We start from the raw sequence: 16,601 nt of genomic DNA, 5'->3' as shown, positions 1-16,601 counted from the left end.
GTAATATAATTATGTTTTATATATAGTTGATATATTTTGTTATACTGCACTACTATGTACTGTGGGTCAAAGGCCTTACATACTGAATAAAGATTTGATTGATTGATTGAAATGAAATGGGGTTTAACGTCCTACTTGCCATCGTGACAATACTAAGGTCTACTCTTATTTCGATTTCCAACTGCCATTCTTTTACGTACACGCCTATGTGTATACTGTCAGCACCAGGCCCTCTTTGCTTCCCCTGGAGTGAACCCAAGAACTCCTGGTTAGCGAGACGGCGTCTTAAACACACGAACACTCTTGGCTCCCTCGGTGAAGGAGGTTGTGATTGTTATTATGCACACACTATTACCGGAAACTGTGACAACAGAGGCAATCGGGAACACAGATTGGAAGCGGTATAACAGGTGGGTAGTTATTTTAAATTTTTCTCGCACTTACGTAAATATCTGGATTTACGATGTATGACTCGCTTTCTCCTATTGTTCAAATTTTATTTCAAAGGCAACTGGGTGGGTTCAATTATTAACATCATACATTTTCACAGTTTAATGTTACAATGATTCTGGTTTGAGATACAGTATTAATAATTTGTTGCTGATGTAATGTTTACATATTAAAATGAACCATGGTTTGTTATTCGGCATTACCTGATGGTCAAGATGGTACAGATGGGATATGATTAGCCCTTACATGCTCCATGGTATACAATTTCGTAACCGTTTTGTCAAAAATTCCGACATTAGATTTGTTATTATGTACTGTATATTAAGCCCTACAGGTCTGCACCATCCGGGTAAATGAGCACGGGCTTGCGCCATGCAATGTACAATGAGTGACATTTTACCTTGACAGCGGCGCTACGGCCTACTCTAATTTCCAATTGTCACGGGATCTGTAACGTACTACCTATGGTATAATGTAACCTTCTCATTTCGTCTCATCAGGGGGATCACGGTGGCTAAGTGGGTAGGGCGCTGGCTCGCTAGCCTGGAGGTCGGGTGTTCGATCTCTGCATTGGCCGAGAAAGTTCATCCCGATTTTCCGGCGTGGTTCTCCCTTGTCAGTGATGCAGGACGGAGGTGCTGACAAGGACAGCTGTCTAATCGTTCGGATGGGACGAAAAACCGAGGTCCCGTGTACTCATTGGCGTGCACGTAAAAGATCCCTTGACAGTTGGAATTCGATATAAGAGTAGGCCGTAGTGCCGCTGTCCGGGCAAAATTTCCCTCATAGCACACTGTATGGCGTATGCCCGTCTTCATTAGCCCAGTTCGGAGCAAAACAGTAGGACGTTAAACCCCATTTTATTTCATTTCATTTCGTCTCATCAGCGCTCCTGAAAAGGGGAAACACGCTGGAAAATCCAAATCAATTTTCTAAGCCAAACCGAGATCGGCACAGGGACCTTCTGCGATAGTGAACCAACGTACTCACTGATACACCATGGCCCATTGCCCAACCTGGCGTTCTTCTGGAAAATAATAATATTAATCTGGAAGGTTTGGTGTTACACAAGGTAGGGTATTAACAGTTCCCTATAGCAAACGGCATCTCGAATATACTGTATCTTTCCTATTAAAACGACACCCGCGGCCAGATCTTCCACTTGGCCAATAGCTAAATCCGTAGATAACCTTTGACATATCTTTTACTTGGCTAATAGCTAAATCTGGTTAGGAAGTATCAACAGTACACTACCAAGGATGACTTTCAATTCTATTAAAACGAAAAAAACAGGGGATCCGGAAAAAACCAACGAGGTTGGCCAGGCGACCCTACTCCTTGTCACGTACAACTGCTAGATCGAAACCATTGACAGACCATGTGATGCAACACGCACGCGCTAACCATTCGGTCACCCACCCCTAAAACGAAAAGACATTCAAAGATTATTTTGTTTCCCGTTGCCGGATCTTTAGCTTCGCTATCAGGTTTCTAGCTAACTTTGATTGGGACATATCAATAATGTACCACAGATAATGACTACAAATTGTGTTAAAAAGAAAAGGCATTCGATAATTATTTTATTTCCAGTCGCCTAATATTCAACTGCGCCATCAGATTTCTAGCAAATCTGGCAGGGTAGTATTACACATCGTAACGTAGCCGTAGCGGAGTACCAATAGTACCCAACCTCCGCAAAATGTCGAATCCCAAAGAACTAAGGATGATTTTCAGGAACAGACATTCGATGACTATATTATTTCCAATTGCCAGATCTTTAACTTTGCTTTCCGATTTCTAGCTAAATGTCTTTCTTTGGTTCTCTTTTTATAGATTTATTTATTCTATCACCAAAGCACCATGGTTTGTTAATTCCGCCATAAAACACAAGATTAAGGGAAGATAAAAACCAGGAGGATTTTTACATCTATCATATAAGACCGTTGATGGAATCATTGACACGAACTGAAGCAATATAAATCTGAAGATTAAATTTAAAAAATGGGGATTTATTGATCATTGGCTGTTTTAATACGGCTCTTATAAATGAGCGCCTTGATGGAATTCGGAGACGTTATCAAATTATTTAATTACATTTTACTCGTAAAGTGCAAATTCACCGGTGGCAGTTTTATTTAAATTGTATTATTCATTGTCTAGTTCTAGTCGTTCTAGATTAGTTTGAATCAAGCTCAGTTTAAAATGCAAATTATGCCGCCTTTTCGGATATTCAATTAATAGTTCAAATCCATCCGTGGCAGTTTATTAAAATATTTTATTTATTGTCTAGTTCTAAACTTTCTTTATATGTGGCATAAGTTAGTTCATGAAGCAGTGCTGCAAGACAAATGTTTTGTGAAATAAAACATCACACTTGTTAGTGGCCAGCTTTCACATGAGCTACGAATGTCACGAATCGTCCCGAATGCAAACTTTTTCCGATTCGTAGATAAATGGTTACGGCGTGCGCGTACAATCACATGGTATGTCATTAAGTCAAGTGGCGTCGTTTCGATTCGCCGCTTGAACGTGACAAGGACTAGGGTCGATGCCCAACCTCATGGGTTTTCTCAGAGTGTTCCCATTGAATCATTTTATGTTAATCCCGAAAAAACCTCGTTTGTGTCGAGTGGGCGTTAAACTCCATTTCTCATTCTCTCTTCTTGACAACAGACGAAACTATCTATATGGGTATAGAAAGTAGAAACAGACTGGCTCCATTTGGATCTGTTACAATGTGGTCCCAATATAAATATTTATTTATGTTTAATTGTACGAACTTTCTTCTATAAATCCCAACTTGGATTAGATCCATTTGTCTGATTGTACTATCAATAATTATAGATTAGTCCCTTTAAGACTGGGCTGTTAATTGTTTGTGCGTTTCCGGTTCTGATCAGCAGGTAATTTCTGTCTATTTTCATCATTTTTTAAAAACCATTCAATTTATCGCTTGCTCTCACGCCAGTTGATTCTGTCTGAAGCCCTTTTATATTTTTTATCAAAACATCCGTTTTTATCTTCTGAGTTTTATATGGGAGACTGGAAGAAGATGAACATCTTCCTCAAAATCGATGAAGACTTACGCGAGATTATTGTGTATTGTCTTATTCATAAAACTGACAGACTACCCCTTAGCTCTAAATTTTCGAAATGAATAACTGTTATCAGATATTCTAAGGATGATTAAAATCTAGTACTGTGCACATCACTTGTTGAGACTTACATTTGATGTTTTGTAAGCGAAATTGTCTGTGATATCAGCCTCAGTTGACACAGACACGTTTTAAAGAACCAATTAACACGAACGTCTTAAATAGCACCAGGGAATATTGTTCGGGGGGGGGGGGGCTGAATGGTTAGCACGTGCGCGCTGTACCATAAAGTCTGTCATTGAGTCAACTGGCGTGGTTTCGAATCCCCTGTTGTACGTGGCAAGGAGTAGGGTCGCATTTCCAATCTTATAGTTTTTCTCCGAGTCATCCGGTTTCCTCTCACTGCTAAAGAACTCCATGCGCAAGCGAATTCTTGAAATAACATTGAACCATATGTTAGTCCCGAAATGACCTAGTTTGTGTCGATTAGACGTTAAACCCCATTTCTTTATTTCTTTAGTCAGTGTTGGATTTTTTAGCCGGGTGCTCATGTAGGACGAAAACCGAGGCCTCGTGTACTCCCTTGAAAAATATAATTCGATGAGGGATAAGCCGGGTGGGTTCATACTTTTACTCACGACACATTGCATGGCTCGTCTTAATTATTTCGGCGGGTGTAGAAATGTTGGACGCTAAACCCCATTTCATTTCCTTTAGCATTGCTTATCGCATGTGTAACCTAAATGGTCGAAAATCAGTTCTGTCGAAGAGGATTATCTCGGATGACCAATGCTACCTGACTAGCAAACACTTGTAAGATACCTGAACTCTTTAAAGTAATGTATAACCACAGCTACCGATGGAAAGTAGGATTTCAAGAGAGGGTATTGTGTCTCTAGACTAATAACAACATACTTCACATCGACCGAGTTATTGTTTATTAATCTTGTTTCATAATCAGTCTCAAAATCGAAAATTTTATAATGTCAATACCCTTAAAGATGGGTTCCCGCGTACACACTGGGTGATTTAATGGCATATATGGACCAAAAACATATTCAAACTAATTAATTTCTCATAATTATGCTTCAAATCCTTCTCAAACATTGTAATTGCGAAGGAATGCCCTGGTATTAAAATTCGATCAAACCAGGTCATGTTTACGTCACGTGACTTGCCTCTCTTGGAAGTCAGAGGAGAATTCATTGCATACATAAGACGATGTTGTCTTTAATCGCTTACTATTTATTACAAATATAGAATCCTAATTAAATTCTCGGATTATCCACTACCCACGTCTTTTTCCGTCATTTTTATCTCAGGAAGTGTTGTATGTCTAACTCTTCATAAAGTTTATCAACTTGTACAACAAGCGCTCAATGTTCGCTTGTGACCTTTGACATAACGCGTGCAGAAGTTTTTAATCGTCGGGCTGTTGATTAGGGGAACCCTTACGTTTTTGTCCTGTATACGCTCCATGAGTGTTTTTCGGGGAATCCAGTATTTTTCTAGTAAGATTGGATATCTCTACTTTCCATATATACCAAAATTGCCATGGTTTTATTGGAAATTACCACCCAATAAATACTTTTCTGGGAACCCATCTTTAATACGATACGAAACGCGGAAATATCGTTTAAGAGAAATATTGGAAATGAAATAAAATAGGGTTTAACGTCCTACTGTTCTGCTCCTGACCGGGCTATAATGAAGACGGACATACGTCATGCAGTGTGCTATGAAGGGAATTTTGCCATATCGAATTCCAAGGGATCTTTTACGTGCACGCCAATGTATACACAGGACCTCGGGTTTCCGTCCCATCTGAACTACTACACACTGTTCCTTGCCAGTAGGAATATTAGAACATCTAAACTTTAAAACCTTACTTGGGTTTTAATGTCTCGTCGACATTTTACTAGATCATTTTTTATCTTTTATTTCGTGTGGAACGTTAAGGGGTAATGGGTGTTTCTGTCTTCCAACTGCCAAGGGATATTTTAAGTGTACTACCGATACGCATACTGGTTCTTGATACACTGTCCTTGCGTCTGTTCCACTATTCTATAACCCGACCACTTCAAACCTCAACCAAGTCTTAACAATAATAAGTTTAGGAGAACCGAGCTACACGCAAATCAAAGCCTACAAGACGAACCTGTGGACATAGATATTGTATGAAATAAACGACAAATATCAAATCAGGTGAACGGGTCCGGTGCCAGCCGTTAGCGTTCCGTCCGCTGTACAGTTCCGGGCCGCCTGTAATGACTAATAAAAAAAAAGACGTAATAAGAAAGATATTCAAAAGTGGCAGGGTGTGGTGGGGTGGGGTTTTGTTAAAGGTAATTGGGCATTATACTAGGAAATGTTTCTGACCTGTAAGTACTGGATTTATTATTTACGTCGTAAAAACTGTTGAAGCATTGATGACCTATTTCGAACCCGAACCCTTATAAGCTCACGAAAGCTACAAGGCACCACTTTTGCTTGCTTGTTACAAAAAGTGTCCCAATAAGTTCACCTATTCCTAAACACTTTGGTTACGAATAAATTATATAGTGTATTTATAAAACCACGTCTACTTGAAAGAGGGGGGGAAGGGTAGCGCGTGCGCGTTGTATCATAAGGTCTGTCAATGAGTCAACTGCCGTGGTTTCGATTCTCCGGTTGTACGTGATAAGGAGTAGGCGAGAGAGAGAGAGAGAAATGTGGTTTAACGTCCACTCGACACAAACTACGTCATATGGTTTAATTTCAATAATTCGCTTGCGCGTAGGGGTCTTTAGCAGTGGGAGGAAACCGGAGGACCTGGAGAAAACCCACGAGGTTGAACAGGCGACCCCCCTCCTTGTCACGTACAACTGGGGATTTGATAAGGAGTAGGGTCACCTGTCCAACTTCGTAGGTTTTCTCCGGGTCCCTCCCACTGCTAAAGACCCCTACCCGTAAGCGAACCATATGTTAGTCCCGCAATTACCTAGTGTCAGTTGGCTTGCATAAATCTGTGCTGACATAATCTCTAAGTGACATTTAGCGATTTGGAAACACATTAACAGAACACAATTTTTATTGGCAACAATCCCTGGTTTTATTCTAAAAGCACGAAATCTTAAAAGGGTTACGTGTCCGGATAAGCAGTTTTGACATTCACGTCCAAACGACTCAATATTTTGAGCTGAAATTTGAGACAATGTAAATACACCATTCCTCCATATTTTGGCGTTTAAATTTCATACGTACTCAGACTTTTATTTTTGAGACTCTGTTCAAATCGGGATAGTCCCTTTAAACAAATCTAATATACTAATTGACATAGATGATGCCAATTGAAATGCAATGGCGTTTAACGTCCTACTGTTCTGCACCGATTGGGCTAATGAAGACGGAATGTCGATTGAAAACCAGACAATGGACAATTATTTGATAAAAAAAAGGCACTCTGAAACGGCTATTGCTGTACTTTAAGAAACTTAAAGTAGTTTAATCATGTCCATGTATCATCCGTTACCGTTCCATGACCTAAAGAAACGATGGTCTAATTCCAGGTTAATGGTGGATTTTAGACAGTTTAATTACTTCCACGAATCCCACGTTATAAATCTATGAACTGGAGATACAATGGTATCATTCTAGGTTAATACTGGCCGGATCACACAGACATGTCTTCGCAAATATTAGAACCGGAAGTAACTGTTTGTTTCTCTAACAGATAAGGAGACCGAATGACGAAAGCAAATATGTCAATGTCATTTATGACGCAATACGGAATCATTGTCCAAATTCAAATATAGTCTCTAACTGTAATTAAAAAGAGAGCATTTATTTTTGGACACGTAGCCCCATGTTCTACGCGAACATCAAGTTGTTCTTCGAAGCTCGTTGAAAAAAAAATAACTCAAGTACGGACGGCATGAAACATGGTATGCTGGTTCGATTATTGGTGGCAGTGATGACGTCGTGATCGGTTCCTAGAACATAGTACGCTGTTTTTACACAGACATTCAAATACCTGACCATCTTAAAATGCAGAGCAGCAAAAGTGTCCAACACACTTGAACACAACACTCATCAATATATCCACAAGTATAAAGTGCACAAGAAACGTCATCTCAAATCGAACTTCAATAAAATTGAGACTAACCTTATCACTATCATCAGCGAACATCTAACGCTATCATCAGTTAGTTCCTATCAACACCGGCGATTATCTAACGCTATAATCAGTTCCTAGTTACACCGGCGAACATCTAATACTATCATCAGTGAGTTCCCATTAACACCAGCGAGTCTCTAACACTATCATCAGTTAGTTAGCACCAGCAAGCATCGAACACTATAATCAGTTCCTATTAACACCAGTGAGCCTCTAACACTATCAACAGTTAGTTCCTATTAACAACAGTGAGCACCGAATTAATTTCTGTGACAGAAATCTCGATGCACGTAGCAGACGTTTATCTTGTCCATTCCATAGAACATACTGCGTTATCATCTGTATGTTTTAAACCTCTGGGGCCGCGGTGGTACAGTGAGTAATACATTGGTTCGCTAACCTTGTTCGATCTGAATTTTCCGATCCGACGTGGTTCCCCCTTGTCTGTGGTGCAAGACTGAAGGCCCGGCAAGGGACAACGTATAGTCCTTAGGATGGGACTAAACAACGAGGCTTCATGTGCACATTGGCATGCATGTAAAAGACCTTTTGGCAGTTGAAAGTCGATATAAGAGTAGGCCGTAGCTCCAATGTCCGGGCAGAATGCCCCTCATAGCACTAGCCCAGCTGGAACAGATCAGTGGGACGTTAATCCCGTCTAATTTCAATTCATTTAGACTGTTGTGGCACAAAACATGGTCCGATGCAATCTTTCATAGCATAGTTGTCTTCCCTTGCAGTCCACACTAACGAATGCTGGATAGTGTGTCTGGTACTTTGAGTTCGGAAGAAGGTATTCTATACCCTTCTTTCCTTTTCTTTTACATAATAGTTTTATCAGTAATATTATGACAGTTGTCATCCATGACGTATAAAGTGAAAATGACCTTAGCAATGGCAAATATGATTTGCTATATAGTTTTTGAAGGCAAGTCTGTGGATAGAAATGAGCTAATTAACATTTTGATTTTGGTCAAAGATTTGAAGTGAGTTGAATACATTATTTTGATCAGCGATAGGGCAAGAAGTTCAATTCATGTTGACAGATAGACCCAAAGTCGAAGGGTTCTTGCTAAACCTGTTACTAAAACTAAAACTCAACTTTTCCTTTATCTGCGGAGTTAAACACATTGAATTTAATTAACTTGACAATTGTATTTATCACATAAAACAAAAAGCTGTAGCCATTTTAACAAGAAATGTCATCTCAAATCCGAACAAGATCTTTGCTGCCGTAAATTACATGGAGCAGAGCAGCGGGGCGTCAGACCCCCCAATTCATTGCTGACGTAAATTGATATCCGGTTTTATGATTACACATTTATAAACGCAAAATCCAAATTCCAATTCCACACGCTGATATCCCCATTATGTTTTTATTTAGAACTGACAGATAATAATAACATTCTACCAAATATCCAATCAGAAAATTCAAATATTTATCTAGAAGACCAGCTAAAGCACAACATTAGAACATTTTTCATTTCGTTCACGCGTCATAACTAGTTTTTCTAAATGCATTATGGTTTTAATAAATAGAGTCGTGACGTCATGAATCGATAGAAATTTAATTTTAAAGTATTGGAGCTAGTTTTGTTTCAACAAATTCCACACAAAATTCTAAAGCTGATACTAATTTTTGGATTTAATATCTTTAAAGGGCGTATGGCTCTATTTTTTTTAACCTTGAAATAGACAAAACTGGTTCTAAATACACACAGTAATATGAATGTATGTAGAGTGATTTATATTTAATCTTTGAAAAAAAAATATGGTAATCCCTAATCAATTATGTGAACAGTTCAAATTGAACGGCGGTCGTTTATAGGGCATAATTATTTAGCCTTTCATAATTACGTCCATATTGTGTTGTAGGATATGTTTTCTTTTGTTCATTAAAAAATGGCACTCGTGTACGGATTATAAAATGTTAATTGTCTTAAATATTGGACATTAGGATTCTATGGTTTCACGGCAAGATAACATCAGTATTGATTGAAATTGATCAATATTGAATTCTATTTCGTGTTGTTTAATTTTGAATATTATGGAAAATATTGTGTTAGAGAACTTGCTCTTTTAAGGCCTAAAGAAAGAACTGCAACAAGAAAATTGAGCTCTTGAATAATGTATCCATAGTAAGACGTTGGCTCGCTAACCAGCAGGTTCCGGGTTCTCTCCCGGTGTTGGCCCAGAATGATCCTGGATGTTTTTAGGCGTGGTTTCCACTTGTCAGTGGTGCAGAGGACAGAGAGCCTGACAAGGGACAACGTATAGTCGTTCGGGTGGTACGAAAACTGGAGGCCCTGTGTACACATTGTCGTGCACATAAAAGATCCCTTGACAGTGTAGACCGTAGAGTCGTTGAAAATATATCCTCATTGCACACTGGATGGCGTATTAGCCCAGCTGGTGCACAAAGTTGAAAATGAAATGAAATGGGATTTAACGTCCCACGGTTCTTCTCCGAACTGGGCTAATGACGACGGGCATACGGCATACAGTGTGCTATGAGAGAAATTTTGCCTGGACAGCGGCACTACCGCCTACTCTTATATCGAATTCCAACTGTCAAGGGATCTGTTACGTGCACGCCAATGTGTATACGGATCCTCTGTTTTTCGTCCCATCCGAACGACTAGACAGCTGTCCTTGCCAGGACCTCCGTACTGCATTACTGACAAGGGGCAACTCGGAAAAACTGAATGAAGGGATCGAACATCTGACCTCCAGGCTAGCGAGCCAGCATCTTACCCACTTAGTGCAGAAAGTTGACTTTATACCCCATTCTATGTATATCAAATAAAATACATGCTTCTATAAACAATGCCAGCACGTAGAAACGGTGTTTAATAAAGGACTACAAAGAAGGTCACGAATATATCAGCAACAAAGACTACTTCTACATGTTGCCATCAAAAGAAATGAAATTGAGTTTAACGTCTTACTGTTCTGCTCCGACTGGGCTAATAAAGGGGGGTACCGCGATCAAAAGATATCAAGATGGATAAACCTACTTTGATGACAAGCGACTCATACCTTAATATCGGATGAGAGCGAGAGACAGACTGTCTTTGATTTAGTTATCGAGACACGGGGGCTCGGTGAGTGACATGTCACGTGTACACATTGACGTGCACTTTAAAGAACCTTTGACAGTTGGAATTCGAGATAAGAGTAGGTCGCAGCGCCGTTGCCGAGCCAAATTTACCCCACAGCAGACTAAATTATATGCCCGTCTTCATTATCCCGGTCGGGGCAGAACAGTAGGACGTTAAACCCCATTTCATTTCATTTCTTTCGATATATGCTCTTTAAATCTTTCTTTAGATCATAAAGTCTGTTATTGAGCTAGGTTACGAGGTTTCGATTCCCTGTCGAGTAGGGTCGCCAGTCCAACCTCGTGTTTTTTCTCCAGATCCCCCCCCCCCCCAAAGCAAATGAAACCTACAGGCAAGCGAATTCTTGAAATAAATTTGAACCATGTTAGTCCCGAAGTGACCTAGTTTGTTTCGACTGGACGTTAAACCCCATCTCTATTAGCTAATTTCTGTTAGAAGATTTATAAATCTAATTCAACTTTGTACCCGAACATCTTGGCACAGGAAATTTCCACACCAGTTTTAGCTCCTTTAATTCAAAGTCAGTTGAATAGCACACATATTGTTTTATATCCACGGAAATTCAGGAATATTTTAATTTTCTATTAGAATTTTTATAAACTTTGTTTCCGTGCACCTTAGCACAGGAAATTTCAAACAAGAGTCTTCAAAGAATTTGTGAAGTCGGATATTACATGAGGTGCATATCCACGACACAAGGTGTCCGGTTTCAAAAACAAGCGAATTAATGCAAGAGAACTAATGACTTTAAAACGTGACCTTTTAAATAGAAACCAAAGGCGAACTCTAGAACTAGACAAATAGTGATTTAGTGCCATTCCATGTTTTTGATCTTTACGTCAATATTGGTGACATATTATATCTGATCTGCCATTTGCATTATGTTTGCTTTCAATTTCAGCAATAGGCAGCGGACAACTTAGAATGCACAGTGGAGTATAAAATAAATGCATACTCCACCGCCACGGATATGTTATATGTGCTGTTGATTTCATTTGTTAAATGTCAATCAGTGGGCAGGTGATCGTTTTCCAAGAATAACTGAGCTGTGGAGGAGTATTTATTTCAAAGGAATGTGTGACAATTTGGCCACCGACGTTCTCTACCCTAATCATAAACCTATAGAAACAATTTAATGTCTTTGCTCGAAACGCTTGACAGTTGCCATTCGCAATATAAGTAGGACGTAGTGCCACTGTCGATGCATGATTTTCTGTATGTACCGATCTTCCTTAGCCCATTCCCTTTTATTTCGACCCATCCTTTAAAGGGACATTATATGAGATTAGATAGTTTAAAACTAGATAATGTAAAGGGGATATGCTGAAAATTGCTCCACTATGAAAGGATGTATTAGCTATTGAATTTTAGGCCTAGCCTTGATCATCATCACTAAAGGTGGTACAATAAAAAAAAACAAAGTCTGGATTGAGCAGCAGATCGGATTCAAATCCAGTAAATATCGCAGTCTAGCGATAGCATCGAGAGTTGATTATGGTCTGGAAAAGCTAATTAATGTCTAATCAATAATTCAGATAACATTTCAGACCTAAAGGAAGACCTAAACAGACTGGCAAAACTGAGGGTTTGTACAAAGTCCATGGACGTATTTGCTCAGGAAATAGTCGCACTTTCTAAAATTCGTCACAAAGTCTGCCAATCTGTAGTTATATCCCCACACATTAATGTGGCTAAAAATGATAAATGTGATTAGAAAGTAAATGCGAGTTGAACGTCCTATTTATTCATTTACTTACATAATCTAGATTAATGTAATTATGCTTTGTCTATATCATAAAAAAAACATTGTAATCTATATAAATAAAGTCAAAGATGTCTGTATGTGTATGTTCGCCCATGAGGCTTCATCACCGCGATCCATAGCCGCATATGTAGTATCAAATTAACCTGCATGACCCCATGAATGTTTAAGGCCATAGAAGTTGTGGCCGCACTCCACCCCATGTGAAATTAACCAGAGAGAGAGAGAGAGAGTCCTCCCACTTCTAAAGACCCCTACACGCAAGCGAATTAATGAAATAAAATTGAACAATATGTTAGTCCCGATATGACCTAGTTTGTGTCGGCTGAATGTTAAACCCCATTTCTCTCTATCTTTCTTAATTACTTCTTCCACATTGGCGGGATGAATCTTCGTTTTCTTGTGGGACTTAACGTCCAATTCCCACTAGCCTGATATCGCAGACGCATGGTACATCAATCCATTGTCTTTTCAAGTCACGTGATTAAATAGAGATCAATATTTAGGAAAGAAGTTACAAGACCTACAACCTAATGATTACAGACGACCAATTAATCAAATCAGACTCCAGTTTCACAAAGCATTCCAGAAACACTCAAATTTGCACATAGTTTTTTATTGATGTATTTGATACAAAATAAAAATATCAGGGGCTATATTTTGGTTAAAGTAAGGCGAACAAAATTTAAGTAAATTCGTAACTTAAGTCTGAGAATGCTTTGTGAAACAGGAGCCAGGATGACTTTCCTCCAACTACAGACGTAAACACAGTAAATCAAATAAAATCGGATTTCACGTCCTACTTCGGAATGCACATTCTACTTTTCTGCCCCAAATATGTTTATGAAGACGGACATACGCCATGGTTTTAATGTTTAAAGATAATTGATTGGCCTGGTTTTTCATCCTAGCCGATGGACTAGACGCTGCCAGCTATGGTTTTAATGTTGTTAAAGATAATGGAAACAATATGATGGATTGATTGTATGTTTTGTTATTGTACAACAACCGTAATTCCTATCAGATCGGTTATACCATGTCAGCGATGGTTTTAATGTTTAAAGATAATGAAAATAATATTATGGATTGATTGTGTGTTTTGTTATTGCACAACACATTCCTATCATATGTTTTAGTAAAATCAAATATACATGAAATGTGTGGTTTATAAGGCCGATATATACGCGATCAATATTGTTGACACTAGTAGCTTCGATAGCCCAGTACCCCAAACAAAACACGTGGAGAGCACACTGTCATATAGCAATCTATGTGTTATAGTACGATGCTATCTTTATGGTCAGTGGATCCGACGGTGGTTTATTAGACTTAAGTGCCATGCCCAGAAAGCTGTTAAACAGACGGATCTGCCTTGTAAATCAACTGTAACAGTGGTCAGGTTGGTTTTTTTTCTCGAACTTGTGACATTATTTAATAATACAAAACTGGAGTCCATTGCAAGCTTTTATTTCAGTGGCTATTGGTTTCAATATATATGTGTTACATCAAAATGAAATGAACTTATTCAGCTAAGTGATGCCTTGGGGACGCCTTCCAGCAAAATTACTCATTTTATCATAGAAACCAATAGGCAGTGATTCTGTGATTCTGCAGCTCGCAGCAACAGAAGGTGATTTCGGATCAATCCAATATTTGGCATATTTTGGTAATGAAATGAGCTAATGAGAGAGCCTGGCTTATCCAAATCCTGGAAAAAATCAACTTTTATTGTTTCGCGAAACACTTGACTGACCAACATTTAAATTAGTTTTATCTACTAGTGTCTTTATTATAAAGTTAGCGTTGTTTAATACGGCAAAAGGTAGAGGTGATCTGATTGGCTATTGCACAAAAGTTAGAGGTGATCTGATTGGCTATCGCACTTCTTTGGTGTAAACATGTGTGTCTGTATCTATTGGATTATCAGATATTTAACCTCGTTTTGATTTCTTGGACAGACGTTCAACACTGTGTTGTCTCGCATATTAAACTTTTAGATCATGGTCTCTTTCAGCAACTGTTAGATTTTATTTTCCGAGAATGTTAAAATGTGATGGATATTTTGAGTAAGTTTTAATGGGGTAAGTTGTGATTAAGCGAAACTTTAGTGAACATCTTTAATTCAATTTGCACCATTGGTGACGTAAATTAAGCGTCGTTTCAGTATTGACGTTGTTGCTACCGACAATTAATAAAATATATAAATTCTGTTCCCGACTTTTGTTGATGTAATTTGTACATCGACGACCATTCTGGAACAGTCTGGTGTCCTGGGTCCAACCTATTAACAATTGTAAACAACTTTTAATTCGTTTTCTCTTAACACCGTTGATGACAAAACTTCATCACTGAAATGGTTCCATGTCGGCAGTTAATAAAACACAACTATAAAATCTGTTCCTGACTTCGGTTGGCGGAGTGCAGAAAAGTAGGACGTTAAACTCCATTTCATTTCATTTCGGTTGATGAATTCACACATGAAGTTAAAGGTACTCTTAGTTTGCGCCAGAACACTGTCTTCTGGAAAATCGTGTGGTACCATTTGCCGATAACGATGTATACTTCAAGAATGATATTTTGATTGTTGTATTAACAAACTATTAGCGCGAAATTTGGAAAGGCTTTTCTAAATAAATTGACTTCTATTTGATTTTAAGATTCTGCTTGAATTCTCATGAATAAATTGACTTTAAAACTGATTGAATTCTCGTGAAAAACTTTTCCTAATACAATGATTTCGATTATTTGAGAAGAGTTTAACATTGTGCTTGATTTCCCACGTCACCGGACCTTTAAGACTGTTCTAGCTTGGCATTGTGGGGTGTAATTCTAATATGGAACTGGTGATTGTGTAAATGATCAGCTGTCGTATTGACTGGCTGGAAAGCTCCTTTATACCACAAATCGTCTTAAAACAGTAATTACCAGGACAAGTAGAATTGCATGTCATGAATGTTTGATACATTGATTACGGATAACACAACAGTTACAACAGGAGACTACGCAATACAATGTTCAGGTAGGCATATTAACTTACATATTCTTAAAAACTTGTACACAATGGGCGTGGTGTGGTAGTCCGTCCAGCACAACCATTGCAGTTATTTAGCACAAATCGCCTTGAATTCGAGTACCAAAAGCATAATTATCTCTATCTCCCCCTCTTTCTCTGCCCCTCTCCCTCCCTCGCTTTCCCCCTCTCTCTCCCTCTCTCTCAAATACATGACATCCCATTCGGTCTAGAAAGCCGGTATATATGAAATGAAATGGAGTTTAACGTCCTACTGTTCTGCTCCTGTACTGCGCTAATGAAATCGGGCATACACCATACATTGTGTTTATAAGGCGTACTCTTATATCGAATTCCAACCGCCAAGCGATGAAAGCCGACGTGATTGCGACAGAGACTTTATATTCTACGTTAAAGATATGTTAATAATTCGGCAGTGGCGCAAAAAAGTTCACTGGGATTTTCCCCCTTGTCATTGATGCAGGGCAGAGGACCTGGCAAGAACAACGTACAGTCGATAGGATGGGACGCACGTAAAAGAACCGTTGGCAGTTGGAATTCAATAGCGCCACCGTCCGGCTAAAATTTCCCTCATAGCACACCATATGGCGTATGCCCATCTTCATTAGTCCAGTCGAAACAAAACAGTAGGACGTTAAACTGTGTTTCATTTTATTTCAATTAAAATACTTTTGATTTTTTTTTTTATAAATCTCAAAGTACACCACTCGTCTGTTAGCTGCGGGAACTCCATAAATTGGAGGTGGCATCAGGTGTTCTATAGATAACTAAAGCAATGAGAAATGATGTCATATTTTTAGAAGGGGTACGCCTACTGGAGGGTCACGTGGCTAAGTGGGTAAGACGCTGGCTCGCTAGTCTGGAGGTCGGGTGTTCGTTCCCTGAATTGGCCGAGAAAGTTCATCCAGATTTTCCGGCTTGGTTTCCACTTGTCAGTGATGTAGGACGGAGGGCCTGACAAGGACAGTTGTCTAGTCGTTCGGAT

At 39.0% G+C, this 16,601-nt stretch overlaps 1 long non-coding RNA gene across 1 annotated transcript in view; it reads left to right on the top strand.

The window, feature by feature from the left end:
• Positions 1–14,536: 14,536 nt before the first annotated feature.
• Positions 14,537–16,601, top strand: part of LOC126831030 (uncharacterized) — a 59,386-nt gene continuing 57,321 nt past the window's right edge. Inside the window, exon 1 of the long non-coding RNA XR_007684103.2 lies at positions 14,537–15,604. This is a non-coding gene — a long non-coding RNA (uncharacterized LOC126831030). The remainder of the gene's footprint in view (positions 15,605–16,601) is intronic.

This window comes from Patella vulgata, chromosome 8 (assembly GCF_932274485.2).
Source record: "Patella vulgata chromosome 8, xgPatVulg1.2, whole genome shotgun sequence".
NCBI classification, from domain to species: domain Eukaryota; kingdom Metazoa; phylum Mollusca; class Gastropoda; family Patellidae; genus Patella; species Patella vulgata.
Note: the sequence above shows the minus strand (reverse complement) of the source record. Positions and strands in the feature narration are given on the sequence as shown.